This window comes from Carlito syrichta, unplaced genomic scaffold (genome assembly GCF_000164805.1).
Source record: "Carlito syrichta isolate Samal-C Ts95f unplaced genomic scaffold, Tarsius_syrichta-2.0.1 Scaffold316380, whole genome shotgun sequence".
NCBI lineage: Eukaryota > Metazoa > Chordata > Mammalia > Primates > Tarsiidae > Carlito > Carlito syrichta.
The window spans coordinates 26,790-41,160 of NW_007260476.1; the positions used below are offsets into that span (position 1 = coordinate 26,790).

The following is a 14,371-nucleotide window of genomic DNA, read 5'->3' on the forward strand; positions in this document are numbered from 1 at the left end:
GTTCATATCTTTTGCCCACTTTATAATGGGGTTGTTTGTTTTTTTCTTTTCAGCACGTTTGAGTTCCTTGTAGATCCAAGATGTTGAGTCTTTGCCGGACCTGGAGTTGGCAAATACTTTTTCCCAGTCTGTGGGCTGTCTCCCTGCTCTCTTGATGGTTTCTTTGGAGCCTCATTAAACTGACAAGCTTCTGCAAAGCTGACCATTTTTTCATGTTTCCATTGGCTGTGTGTATGTATTCTTTTGAGAAGTGCCTATTCATATCTTTTGCCCACTTTGTAATGAGGCTGTTTGTTTGTTTGTTTGTTTCCTTTTGGCATGGTTGAGTTCCTTTTAGATCCTAGATGTTAGGCCTTTGTCTGACATACAGTTGGCAAAAAATTTTTCCTAGTCTGTGGGCTGTCTCCCCTTTCTCTTGTTGGTTACTTTGGCTTTGCAGAAGCTTGTCAGTTTGATGAGGTCCCACTTGTCTAACTTATCTCTTATGGCATGGACACTTGGGGTTTTGATTAAGAATTGGTTGCCAGTTCCAATTACCATAAGGGTGTCTCCTGCATTCTCTAAGGTTCTTATAGTTTGAGGTTTTGTGTTTAGGTATTTCATCTATTTAAAGTTACTTTTTGTGTGTGATGATAGATAGGGGTCTTGTTTTAATCTTTTGCATGTGGTCAGCCAGTTTTCCCAGCACCATTTACTGAATAGGTTCTCCTCTCCCCAGTGGTTGATGGTGGAGGGGCTATGTCGAAGATGAGTTGGTTGAGAAATTGAGGATTTTGCTTCCAGAATCTCTATCCTGTTCCACTGGTTTATATGCCTGTTCTTGTATCAATACCAGGCTGTTTTGATTATTGTAAAACTTTATAATAAAGTTTAAGGTCTGGGAATGTGATACCTCCAGCTTTTTTTTTTCTTTTTTTGAGGATTGTTTTGGCTAGTCATGGTCATTTATGTTTCCATATGAATTCCTCTATTATCATTTCCAGGTCTAAGAAGACTGCTGTTGGTAATCATCAGTAGAATGATTTGGGTATTGCATTAATCTGTAGAATGCCTTGGATATGATGGACATCACAACTCAAAAAACAACAGATGCTGGAGATGATGCAGGGGAAAGGGAACACTTCTACAATGTTGGTGGGAGTGTAAACCAGTACAACCCCTGTGGAAAACATTTTGGCAATTCCTAAAAATCGACCTTCCATAAAACCCTACAATTTCCCTACTGGAAATATACCCAGAGGAACTCAAAGCACTCTATGAAAAGATACCTGCACATGCATGTTTATTGCAACATTATTCACAATAACAAAAACATGGAACCAACCATGCTTCCCATCAAAAGAAGACTGAATTTAAAAAATGTGGTATATATACATGATGGATATTATTCAGCCATAAACAAGGACAAAAGTATGAACTTCACAGCAACTTAGATGGACTTAGAGTCCATAATACTGAGTGATCTATCACAGAAACAAAGAACTGAGTACCACATGTTTTCACTCATAAGTGTACCTTGAACGATTATCATAATACTATAAGAAAGCGATTGGGCAGTAGTGGAAAACTGCCAGGGAGGGGGGACAGGATTGACAGTAGTGGGAAACTGCCAGGGGAGGTGGGGGGTCACACCTCATCAACAAGGGTACCTGCATAATGAACATGTGTATACCTAACCCTGAATTGTACCCCACATCTTGAAATTGAGAAAAACTTTTTAAAAATGCTTAGCAGAATTCACCAATGAAGCTATGTGTTTCTTGCCTTTTCTTTATTATTATTATTATTATTAGTGTTGTTTTATAATAATGGGATATATGTGAGAATTTGCTACATAAGTATATTGCATGAAGCTGAGGTTTGAACTTCTGAAAAGGCCAACGCCAGTACTGAGCATGGTACCCATGGGTGATTTTGTATCCCTTATTGCCTCTCCCTTTCTCCCTTTTTTAGCCGTGCCCAGTGTCTGTCATTCCCATCTTTGAGCCAGTTTTTGCTCAATGTTTAGTGCACACTTATGAGTGAAAACACGCGGTGTTCAGTGTTTGGTTTCTGTGGTAATTCTCTTCGAATGCTGGCCTCCAGCTGCATTGTGTTACTGTAAAAGACATGATTTTATTCTTTATGACTGCATAATATCCTAATGTATATATATATGTATCACATTTTCTTTATCGAGTTCACCTTTGATGGGCATCTGGGTTGGTTCCATGTTTTTGCTATTGTGAATAGTACTGCAGTAAACATACAAGTGCAGTTATATTTTTGGTAGAACTATTTGTGTTCTGTTGAGTATATTCTCAGAAATGGGATTGCTGGGTTGAATGGTAGCTCTGTTTTCAGTTCTTTGATAAATCTCAAAACTGCTTTCCGCAGAGGTTCTACTAGCTTACATTACCACAACAGTGTACAAGTGTTCCCTTTTCGCCACAACCTTGCCAACACCTGTTGTTTTTTACTTTTTAATAATAACCATCCTGACCAATGTGAGCTGGTAGCTCATTGTAGTCTTGATTTGCACTTGTCTGATGATTAGTGATGCTGAGCATTTTTTCTGTTTGTTGGTTGCTTTTATGTCTTCCTTTGAGAAGTGTCTATCCATGTTCTTTGTCCACTTTTTGATGGGGTTATTTGCTGTTATTGTTGTTGTTGGGTTTTTTTCTTGTTGATTTATTTGAGCTTCTTTTAGATTCTGGACATCAAGTTTTTGTCAGATGCATAGTTTGCAAATAATTTTTCTTATTCTGTGGTTTGTCTCTTTACTCTCTTGATCGTTTTTTCTGCTGTGCAGAGCTTTTAGCTTGATAAGGTACCATCTGTCAATTTTAGTTTCTGCTAGTCCTTTCTATATGAGAAATTATTATTTTTTAAATTATATATATATATATATATATATTATCTGCAAAGTACAATAAAGGGAAGTGCAATAGAGCAAGTTATGCCTGTACTTCTTTTTATTTCTGTAAGGTAAGTAGCAGTGTCCCCTTTTTCATTTTTTTATTTTAGTAATTTGAGTGTTTTTTATTTTTCCTTGGTCAATCTAGCCAAAATTTTGTCAACTTTATTAATCTTTTTGAAGAACTCTTTTGGTTTTATTTATTTTCTCTTTTTTTTATTTTATTCTCTCTTTCATCACTTTCCACTCTAACCCATAATATTTTCTTCCTTCTGCTTGTTTTGCTCTTATTTTTCCTATGTCTCAATGAAGAAGGTTATATTGTTGATCCAGCCATTTTTTTAAAAAATATATATCTACTTATAGCTGTACAATTTTCTCTAAGTGCTACTTTAGGTCTGTCGCAAAATTTGTGTATATTGGGTTCAATTTTTCACCCATCTCAAAGTATTTTCAAATTTTCCTATGACTTCTCTGACCCATTTATTATTTAGTAGTGTGCTATTAATTTTCACATGTGTGAATTTTCCAAATTTCATAGTTATTAACCTCAAATTTTGCTTCATTGGGATCAGAGAGGATACTTTGTGTGATTTCAACCCTTTAATTTGCCTTAGGCTTGTTTTATGATCTAGTACGTGCCCTCTTCTGAAGAATGTTCCATGTGCACTTGAGCAGAATATATTTTCTGCTGTTAAGTAGAGTGTTTCACAGGTCTAGTTTCAGTATATTGCAGTTCAAGTCTTCTGTCTCCTTGTTGATCATCTCTCAAGTTATTTTATCCATTATTGAAAGTTGAGTATTAAAGTTTTTGACACTTGTTGAATTGTCCATTTCTCCTTTGATTCTGCCATCCTTTGTTACTTGTATTTGGGGGTGTTGCTGTGAGGTGCATATATGTTTAGAATTGCTACACCTTCCTAACGATTGCCCATTTGTTAATATAAAATGTTCTCTTTTATCTCTAGTAAGTTTTTTTTGTTTTAAAGTTAATTTTATTTACTATTATTATAGTCATTCCTGCTTTCTAAGTGTTGCTTTTTGCATGATGTATCCTTTTTCATGCTTTACTTTAAACCTATTTATATTCTTGAAACTATACCATGTCTACTGTAGACAACATAAAAGGGATCTTGTTTTTTATTTACTCTTACAATCTCTGCCTTTTGATTAGACTGTTTGAGTTTCATATTACTGCTATCCATGATATAGATGAATTATGTCTGCCATATTACTTCTTGTTTTTTTATGTTTCACATTATTTTTGTTCCTCTATATCTCAACTTCTTCCTTTTCCATAAAGTCAATTTTCTAGTATAACATTTTAATGCCTATAATAATTTTTACTATATTTTAAAAATTATTTTCTTAGTTGTTGATGCAATACTTATCATGTTAGCACATTGGAATACATAATATACATAACACTTTAGATGTACACCAATTTAATTCCAGAAGGACAGAAATTTTATTTCTAGATAGCTCTATTTTATCTTTCTTTTTTTGTGTTACTAATGTTTGAATGCTATATTTATATATATCCCAAATTCAACATACATTATTGTGGTTTTATGTCTATTAGAGAACCTGAGAAAAGAAATGAAGTAGATATTTATAGAGTTTGTTATATTTATAATTTCTGGTCCTCTTCTATTATTCCTGTGGGTCTATTTTACTGTCTAGTGTCATTTCCTCATTACAGTACAACTCTGTTCCTACCCACCTTCTTTGCAATGTTATTGTAAAATGTGTTAGATCTCTATAACTTTTAGGTTCAAAAAGCAACTTCTGCATATTGTTTTTATAAAATTGCTTTTGAATCAACTAAGAGAAGAAAAAAATATGCATTTGCAGAAAATTTTCAGTTTTTAGATAGTATTTTTTTTTTTCTGCTTCTTTCTCTGTTTCCGCTTTTTGATATTCCCCTTGCTTGGAATTGATGTCCCACATTTCTCTAAGTTCCTTTTTTTCGCGGGGGGGGGGGAACTCAAATAAGGGATGTACCCTCAAAGAGACTGGTTTATTATTTGCTGTCACAGTAAGTACAACATATTACTTAAATACACATTCTATCCAGGGGACCAAAGGCAAACCAGACAGATACATTTAAAGCAGAGAAACAAACAAACAAAAAACACTTAGGCACTTTCACTTTTAGTTTATACACATTTAGCTCTATTACCTGAAAGACTCATAGGCTCCCAACTCTGTACCTATAAATCTTCAAACATTTGCAACTTCACATACTGCAGAAGGTGAAAAACCCATGAAACAGATTCCAAAAAATTCAGATATTTGGATGAAGTTCATTCATGGTTGCAGTGTGTCACTAGTAGATTTCGGAATCAACTTTTTACCTCTGTTTTCAACTTCAAACCCCATGTTTTTACGTAGGGATGGGCGTGCCAGCCCCTGGTCCTCCATCTGTACAATCAAATCTTGGTTTTGACTATTGTCTTCTGTAAGGTTTCAGACAGCATACACCACCCACTGCGTCAGAAAGGGGTTATTGTCATCTATGGTGCAGCTGTCCAGGATCAACGGAATGCCATCCCACTCATTTACCTTGCCTCAGTTATCTTGATTCATGTAACACAGATTTCCAATCAGTCGAATGAGATAAGACTTAAACCCCTCAGCCACATTTGAGATACCACCTTCTGCTTTCACGCAACCAGAGGCACTAAAGATGTTTGTGGTGTCTTTTCCAGCTACATGAATCACTCGTAAAAGATTGATTACTCTTTCCAGCAAGCCAGGAAAGACCTGTAGATAGCCAAGCAGCTCAGTAATAGTAGTCATTTCACACAGGACGTCAAGAAGCCTAACTGTAGCCAATACCTCTTCATCGTCAGCATGCTCCTCAGAGGTCAACTTGAGCACTGCCCTGCACTTACCCACTCAGCCTGGTTTAAAAACACAGGGATGTCATCCTCGGTCAGTGGTTCATCACCTGCTACCTTGGCTATCATAAGACCTAATAATGTAACCCTTTCTTGATTGTTCAGTTTGGGAAACATGGCTTGCACCAATTCTGGGCTTTTCAGAAAGTGATCTGTAATAATCAAGAATGGCCATTCTGATCCAGGCTGCTTTTGGTGAGCATTTATGACATCAATTGCAATACTGAGGTTTTCTTCCAGTTCTCTCATTCTTTCATGATTAAAGCATGTAAACAAAATCATCGAGTAGGCGACAATTTTTTTGTCTGGATGATTTAAGCAAGACAGAAAAAGTTCTGGGAAAGCATACGTCCAAACAATAGACTGGGAATCTTCATTCCATGAGGCAATGTTGCCTAAAAACTGCAGGCCACAGCGAAAAGCTGTCAACAGGGATTCCTGCTCTACTCGCAGTTCACGAAGCAGAAGAACCAAATCAACAGCAACACCAATCATATCCAAGGGCGACAAAGTGAGATTCCAACTCAAAAAAAAAGATATCCAAGATTTGGCCAGGTTCAGTGACTCAGCCTGCACTTTGGAAGGCCGAGGCGAGTTGATTGCCTGAGCCTGCGGGTTTGCGACCAGCCAGGGCAACTTGGCGAGACCTTATCTCTACAATAAATCAAAAAATTAGCCAGGCGTGGCAGCGCACACCTGTAGTTCCTACTACTTGGAAGACTGAGGCAGAAGGATCCCCAGAGCCCAGCAAGTCAACACTGGAGTGGCCGTGAGCATGCCACGGCACTCCAGCCAGGCGACAGAGTGAGACTCCAACTCAATTTTTTTAAAAAAAAGGTATCCAAGATTCTTTGGAAGATAGTGTTGGGTGCTGTTTCTCTATTTCCTTGCTCTTTGAAGAGTGCCATAAATGCGCGAAGGGCCTCCAGGTCCTGGATGGGTGACGGCACCATGACACCCCACAGCCAGGTATTAGGTGGTGCCGCCATCCTGCAGCTGGCAGCTCAGCCCAGCCAGGCGAGTTAAGTCTTTGCTCGTTTTGTTTTTCTCTTTATTTTATAGATTGCATAATCTCTATCCATTTATCTTCAAGTCACTGATTCTTTTTTCTGCCAGTTCAAATCTACTGTTGAGCCCTTCTATTAAATTTTTCACATTATTGAACTTTTCAACTCTAGAATTTTCACATGGGTCTTTTTTTATTTTAAAGGTGTGGGGTACAATTAAGGATTAAGTATATGGGTCTTTTAAATAATTTCTATCTCTTTACTGATATTTGTTATTTTATTAAACATTGCATTCATACTTTAAGGAAAATTTTCTTTGTTCTCAACATATTCGTGATAGCTATGTTGAAGTCCTTGTCTGTTAAATCTGACATCCAGGCCTTCTCATAGTCAGTGTCTGTTGTCTCCTTTTTTTCCTCCGTGTATAGATCACATGTTCCTGTTTCTTTGAAAGTATCATTATTTTTAGATGAAAAGTGGAATTTTAGAGAATATATTGTCAGTATGCAACAATTTGAGGTACTGACTTACCTCTTCTTTCTCTAGAGATTTTGTGGTTGCTTAAGTTTTCACTCACTTTGTAATTTGACTAGGTTATTTTAATGAAGTCTATTTTCTCCATGCAGGGTGAAGCCTTTGGCATCATTCCTCAGAGGTCATAAGTTTGAAAATGTGCATAGTAACCTAGGATGACACTGGTCTTAGCAAGACCATCATTTTGTCTTTCCCCAATCTTTTTCTTCTTTTAGCTCTCTGCCTCATTTGGTATTATACCCTTGACTGTTTGACTTCACTATTTACTATGTGGTTGCTTTATTGTTTTTAACAATGCCCTGGAGCATAAATTGCTCAGCAGTCTGATCCAATTAAATTTTAGCAGGGGTTAATTTTGAGGCTAGTCTTTGCGTTTTGTTCTGACCCTATGAGGACTCCTCTTAGCTGTCTCTTTCCCCTGTTCTCTCTAGTGAACTAACTGGCCCATGGTCTAGCTTATTGCTCTTAATTAAGAGATGCTACCAGTTTTAAGAGAACCCTTAGGCTTAAATTTTCCAGATTCAGTTTCAAATAAACTTAGTTCTTTTGAGGAGAGCTTCGGAGATCTCTGTTTTAGACTGTCCCTCCTGGGCAACTCTCTGAGCCACTACTCTGGGTCCTGGGCAGGGTGGTATCCTCTAGTGCTCCACTTGCCTCTCCTGGTGGAACCTCTTCCTTCAAGCAAGCTTCAGTAAGGTAGATCATGGTCCTAGTATTCTTACCCTGCTATATCTGGGATAAACTGTATTCATATGAATAAGGCCTGCGTTTTAAAAAGAGAGGTAGGGGGAGAGACTCCAACTTCTTGGCTTCATTCACAGGGAACTGAGTCTCTTCCATTTGGAGTTAAAAGGAATTAGAAACATGGGTGGTCTGTGATTCCCAGTGAGACACAGTAATTTTTGCTTGGGAGCAGAGAGGAAATGAAACACCATCTTCTTAGACACACATCCCCAAATAGAGCTTTTGCCAAATTGTGTTGGGGGAGAAGAGACAGGGGAAAAGAGGGAGTGGGTTGTGGTTTAAATACCACCGACTCCATTTCAGCCAAACTTTAGTAGATTTTTTTAACAAATATGTTTCATTTTCTGTATGCACTTATGGCAGTTTCCATATAAGATTTCTGCTTTTATAGTTTTTTGCCAAATGTTCTTGTTTCACTGAGAAACTAGTCCTCAGAGCTCTTTACACTGTTACCCCAGACCTGCAACTCACTTGTTTGTTGTTGTTGTTTTAGTTTCTAACTCATTTAACTTTATGTTACATGCCTGGCCTTTGGGGGTGTTTGAGCTTATGATCTAAGCAGGGTTTGTAAATGTGGAGCCAGCTGGTTTATGTCTTCTGTTAAAGGCAGCCTTCTTAGGGGTACAACAGACAAGCTTTCATGAAAGTTAAGGCATCTAATATCCCTGAGGAGGAAAATATCATTTTTGTATGAAGTTTACAAGTGGATATTTACAGCAAGAGGTCAGAGTTTTTTTCAGAAAAAAAAAATCAGAGTTTCTTGTAGTATGTAGAGTCCACCTTCAGAAGATGCTTTTGTTCATTTCATTCTGAAAACATGTAACAAATGTCATTCCATGTCCACAGCAGCCATTACAAACTTGCTAAATAGACTGGGCTCAGTGGCTCAGCCTGTAATCCCAGCACTTTGGGAGGCCAAGGCGGTTCGATTGCCTGAGACTGAGGGTTCGAGACCAGCCTGGGCAACTTGGGGAGACCCCCATCCCACAATAAATAGATAGATAGATAAATAAATAAATAAATAAATAATCTGGGCATAGTAGTGCATGCCTGTAGTTATGGCTACTTGGAAGGCTGAGGCAGAAGTTTCACTGGCAGCCAGCAGGTCAACGTTGGGGTGGCCGTGAGCATGCCACAGCACTTCAGCCTGGGTGACAGAATGAGACTTGCTAAATAACACTGATCATTTAACTTTTAAAAACATAATTCCATAGTGAGGCAACAAAATAATTGTTTGTAAAATATTCCCCTTGATACTTCTTGTGTCAGCTTGCAATATAATTGTTGCCTAGAAGCTTCTTAGACATTCAAGGAGAACTGTCAAAAAAAATGGTAAATGTTGAATAACTAAACCTAAGTTTTTCTCTGTAGTATGTGTCTGTACCACTAAATGGATAGCAGAACAAATTTTCTATGTGTACCACTCATTTATTCCAACATTGTCATGTCATCAGCCTCCGAGAGAGTTTAGTCTTGTAGCCTTGATATCATTAGAATATTAACGTATTTACAACCAGAAATTCATGAGTAAATATATCTGTAACCAAAAATATTTACTGTGATTTTTGTCCAATAACATTGATAAATGATATGAGATAGGTGCAGACAAAACAAAACCTGATACTAAAATTAAGAATGATATTTTATTAATTACCAGAAATTCCCAAGTGGCTTTACAATGTGAGGTCAAAATTGTAAGGCTCTTTTCAAAGGCTTATTCATTGTGATAGTGCAATATTGGAAGTGGTATTTTACTTAATCAGTGAGAGCAGCATAATTTTGCTGCATATATATATATACATATATTTGCATATACTGTATATGTATACAGTATATATATATATGCATATACTGACCTTCAGCATGGTATTCTGTTAACTCAGCAGATTGCTGCTGTGCTGACAGTCTGTGAAAACACATTCTGTTGAATTACCTAAAAGACAAAAGAACTAGAGATATATTTTTGGTTTACCTTAATAACAGCAAAGGAAATTCATCAATAAATGTTACAGGCTTCAGACTACTCTTATGACAACTCAATTTTATTGACTATTTTTCTTCCTTTAGTAAGTTTGCAAAAATGCTCCTTTTCTCTGTCCATTTCGGCCTTTTATCACTATTCATATAGGAAGGTCCCTTTGATATACCAAACAAGGAAAGGCAAAAAAGTTTAACTTAAATCTTGTTCATAACTAACCCTGAATCACACCCCACTATTCAAAATTTTTTAAAAAATAAAGTAATTACTGATAAGGAGAGAAAAATATGGTTTCTCCAATTCCTGATCAAAATCACAAATGCTCATGCCATAAAAGGTAAGAGAGACAAGTGGGACCTCATCAAATGGAAAAGCTTCTGCAAAGCAAAAGAAACCATCAGGAGAGTAGGGAGACAGTCCATAGAATGGGAAAAAATATTTGCCAACTGTATATCTGACAAAGGCCTAACATCCAGGATCTGCAGGTAACTCAAACCTGCCAAAAGGAAAAAAACAGCCACGTTACAAAGTGGACAAAGGGTATGAACAGATACTTCTCAAAAGAAGACATACGAGCAGCCAACAGATACATGATGTAAATTAAAACCACACTGAGATACCACCTAACTCTAGTCAGGATGGCCATCACCAATAACTCAAAAAACAACAGATGCTAGCAAGGATGTGAGGAAACACTTCTGCACTGTTGTTCAGAGCATAAACTAGTACAACCTCTGTGGAAAACAGTGGTGATTCCTAAAAAAACCTAAAAATTGACCTTCCACACAACCCAGCAATCCCCCCTTCTGGGAATATACCCAGAGGAACTCAAATTTAAAAATATATATATATACCTGCACGCACATGTTTATTGCAGCACTATTCACAATAGCAAAAACATGGAAACAACCGTACTGCCCATCGAAAGTGGACTGGATTAAAAAAAAGTAGTTCATATACCCAGTGGAATACTACACAGCTACAAAGAAGGATAAAATTATGGACTCCGCAGCAACATGGATGGATTTAGAGTCTATAATACTCAGTGATCTATCATAGAAACACAGAACTGAGTGCTATGTATGTACTCACTGATAAGTGAACCCTGAACATTTACCACAATACTATAAGAAAGGGATTAGCAGTAATGGAAAACTGCCAGGGAAGGGAGGGGCACATAACATCAATAAGAGTATCTGATCTCAAACCAGGCAAAGTGGGGACTAAATGGAGACCCAGGTTTACCTGTAAGATGACCACTTATCTACCTAATCCTGAATTGTACCCCACATCTTTAAAATAAATAAATAAAATAAATCTTGTTCATGTGCCTGAAAACTAAAGGGAAAATTTTTTTATCTAGGAGAAGTTCACTTGAGATTTTAGCTCATGAAAGCACTTTTCAAAATTAATCAATGGTGAACATTTTAGAGATTGCATAAAACAAAGCTCCATAGGACAGTTAAGATGATACAAAATTAACGGATTCCTGTGGTGTGTGAAAATTGGCATCACATCATTTATTTGAAAACAAAACTTATACAATTTGTAGTAAACAATATTTGTATATGAATAGATAAAAATGTTAAGTGACTGGATTTGGTACTTCCTTAGTATGTTGATAATTACAGGAAAAATCCCTGCAGGTTTTACACTTGCTTCAAATCGGTTGTACAGTGATTTATTTACCCTTCTATTAATATTTGAGAGATATTTTGTCATTAAAATAATAACTAATATTAACCATAGTAATATTTAGAATTTTTAGATTTTTAATAAAAATTATTAATGACAGGAAGCAATTGCTGACATGCGCTGCCTATGAAAGATGAAATGGGCAAGGATTTGCTAGTCATTTCTTCGAGAAGCAAGTAAAGGATTGTTTTCTAACCACGGTTACGTTCTATAAGCTATAACCAGTGGGTGTCATTTATTAAGGTGACAAGACACCACCCATTGTTTTACTTGGGCTTAGAAATGTGTAGGAGGAATGAAAGGGGACAATGCAGCCCAACTACTGCTTTATACTTTCCGTGAAGAAATAACTTTCCTATATTAATGAAAGAAATATTGAATGGATTGCCTATACTGAGAACTTCTGCAAAGTAATGAGCTTCCTAATACATGTTCAATCAGAGGTAGGGTGAACACAGAACCATGACATTACAGAAATGATCCCCACGTCCAATGGAGCATGAGGTGCAAAACAACTTCTGCAGGCTCTTCCGTTCCAAACTTAAAAGACTTTGTGAATCGCTTCAATAAAAAGAAGAGTTAGTATTTATTGAATACTGCTGATCTGCCAGGATCTCTGCTAAGCACACCAGGTGGATTCATTGAGTCAGACAACACCTCTACAGAGTAGGAAGTATTATTTTATCCCTGGTGAGGCTAATTCAAATGAGGTAGCTGAGTCACATAGCTAGAAAATGGTAGAGCCAAGAATAAAACCCAGGCAGTCTAGCCAAGGATCTTTTCTCTTAGCCCTTCCTGCACTGTCTCCATACTATTGATAGCCATTTCTAGTCCTGTGACTTCATGGCAACTGAACGATATGTCTATTCATTTTATGCAGAGATAGAGGGGTCCTTAATTGCAAAGGCGATTGTTTAATGATTTCACAAATATACATACTTTTTATTGCTACCATTTTAGGTGCCCTTCTGGGAAATGTTCTCATTTATCGCCTGTTAAAAACAACTGTATCCATTTACATAATGCTTTAGTTTACTAAATGCTTCAACTAATATTATCTCACTGAGTTTTTACATAGATCCTATAATGTAGCCAGAGAGATGCTGTAAATGAAGTAATGTGCATGGGTGTTGAAAGGTTAAATGTTTTTCCAAGATCATAACTGATGGAATCACCGCCTGAACTCAAGTCTTCCAATTGCAAGTGTCAAGGAATTTCTTCCTGGCCATGTTACTTGCCAACTAAAAGATTAACTGGGAAAATAAAATTTCATATACTTGATTTTCTAGAGCAACATTTAGCAAAATACAGTCTTTGACCTGTTTTGTAAATGGAGCTTTTATTTATTTATTTAAATCAGTACATTAAAATTGCACATTTTATCATGTGTAACATTTTGCTTTGAAATATGAACACACTGTGAAAAGACTAAATCAAGCTAATAATATATGCATCACCTTGGGGTTATTTTCTTAGTGAAACACTTAAAATTTACTCTCAACAATTTTTAATACATTATTATTAATTATAGTCACCACGTTCTACAATAAATCTGTTGAACTTATTATTTACAATAGCAAAGATATAAAGAGCCCATGTGTTAACCAACAAATGAATGGATAAAGAAAAATGTGGTTTACATACTCAAAGGAACAGTATTCTGCCTTAAAATTTAAAAAATATGTATGCTGTCATTTGGGACAACATGGATGAGCCTAGAGGATATTATGCTAAGTAAAATAAGCCAGGCACAGAAAGACCAATGCCACATGCTTTCAATTATATGTGGAGGTTTTTCTGTTTGTTTGTTTGTTTGTTTTTGAGTTGGAGTCTCACTCTGTCGCCCAGGCTGGAGTGCAGTGGTACGCTTATGGCCACCCCAGTGTCGACATGCTGGACTCCAGTGATCCTTCCGCTTCAGCCTTCCAAGTAGCGGGAACTATAGGGGCACACTACTACGTCCGGCTGTTTTTTGTTTTTTTGTTTTTTAATTGTAGAGATGAGGTCACACCAAGTTGCCTGGGCTGATCTCCAACCCACCGGCTCAGGCAATTCACTTGCCTTGGCCTCCCAAAGTGCTGGGATTACAGGCCGAGTTACCAAATGTGAAGTTTTAAAAAGTTAAATTTGTAGAAGAAGACATTAGAATGGCAATCACCAGGGGTTAGGGGTGAAGGTGGAGTTGGGAATATGTTGGTTAGAGGACACATAGCTCTAATTATATAGGATAAATAAGTTCAGGACTTTTTATTTTAAATATAAATAAAACTAGATTCAACAGAACTTCCAAAGCTTATTGTTGTTTTATTTTTATTGTTTTTTAAAATTTTTGAAGAGTTTTAATCTTTAATTATTATGAGTGCCTATTAGTTGTATATGTATAAGATACTTGTAATATTTTAATACAAGCATACAACGTAAAATAATCAAATCAGGGTAATTTAGGTGTCCATCATCTCAAGCATTGATCCCTTTCTTTGTGATAACAACATTCTAATTCTACTCTTTTAGTTATTTTGAAATATGCAATTCATCGCTGTTAACTACAGTTACTAAACACTAGATCTTATGCATTCTCTTTAATTATACTTTTTTTTTTTTTTTTTTTTTTTTT

The 14,371-nt window shown here is 36.6% G+C and overlaps 1 protein-coding gene and 1 pseudogene across 1 annotated transcript in view; one reads left to right on the forward strand and one right to left on the reverse strand.

Annotated features, from left to right (window-relative positions):
• The window catches only part of SPHKAP (SPHK1 interactor, AKAP domain containing), a gene marked incomplete at its 5' end in the record, with an annotated part of 137,152 nt that overhangs the window by 16,466 nt on the left and 106,315 nt on the right, over positions 1–14,371 (forward strand). The gene's annotated exons all lie outside the window — the stretch shown is intronic.
• Positions 5,207–6,788, reverse strand: LOC103276790 (annotated as a pseudogene).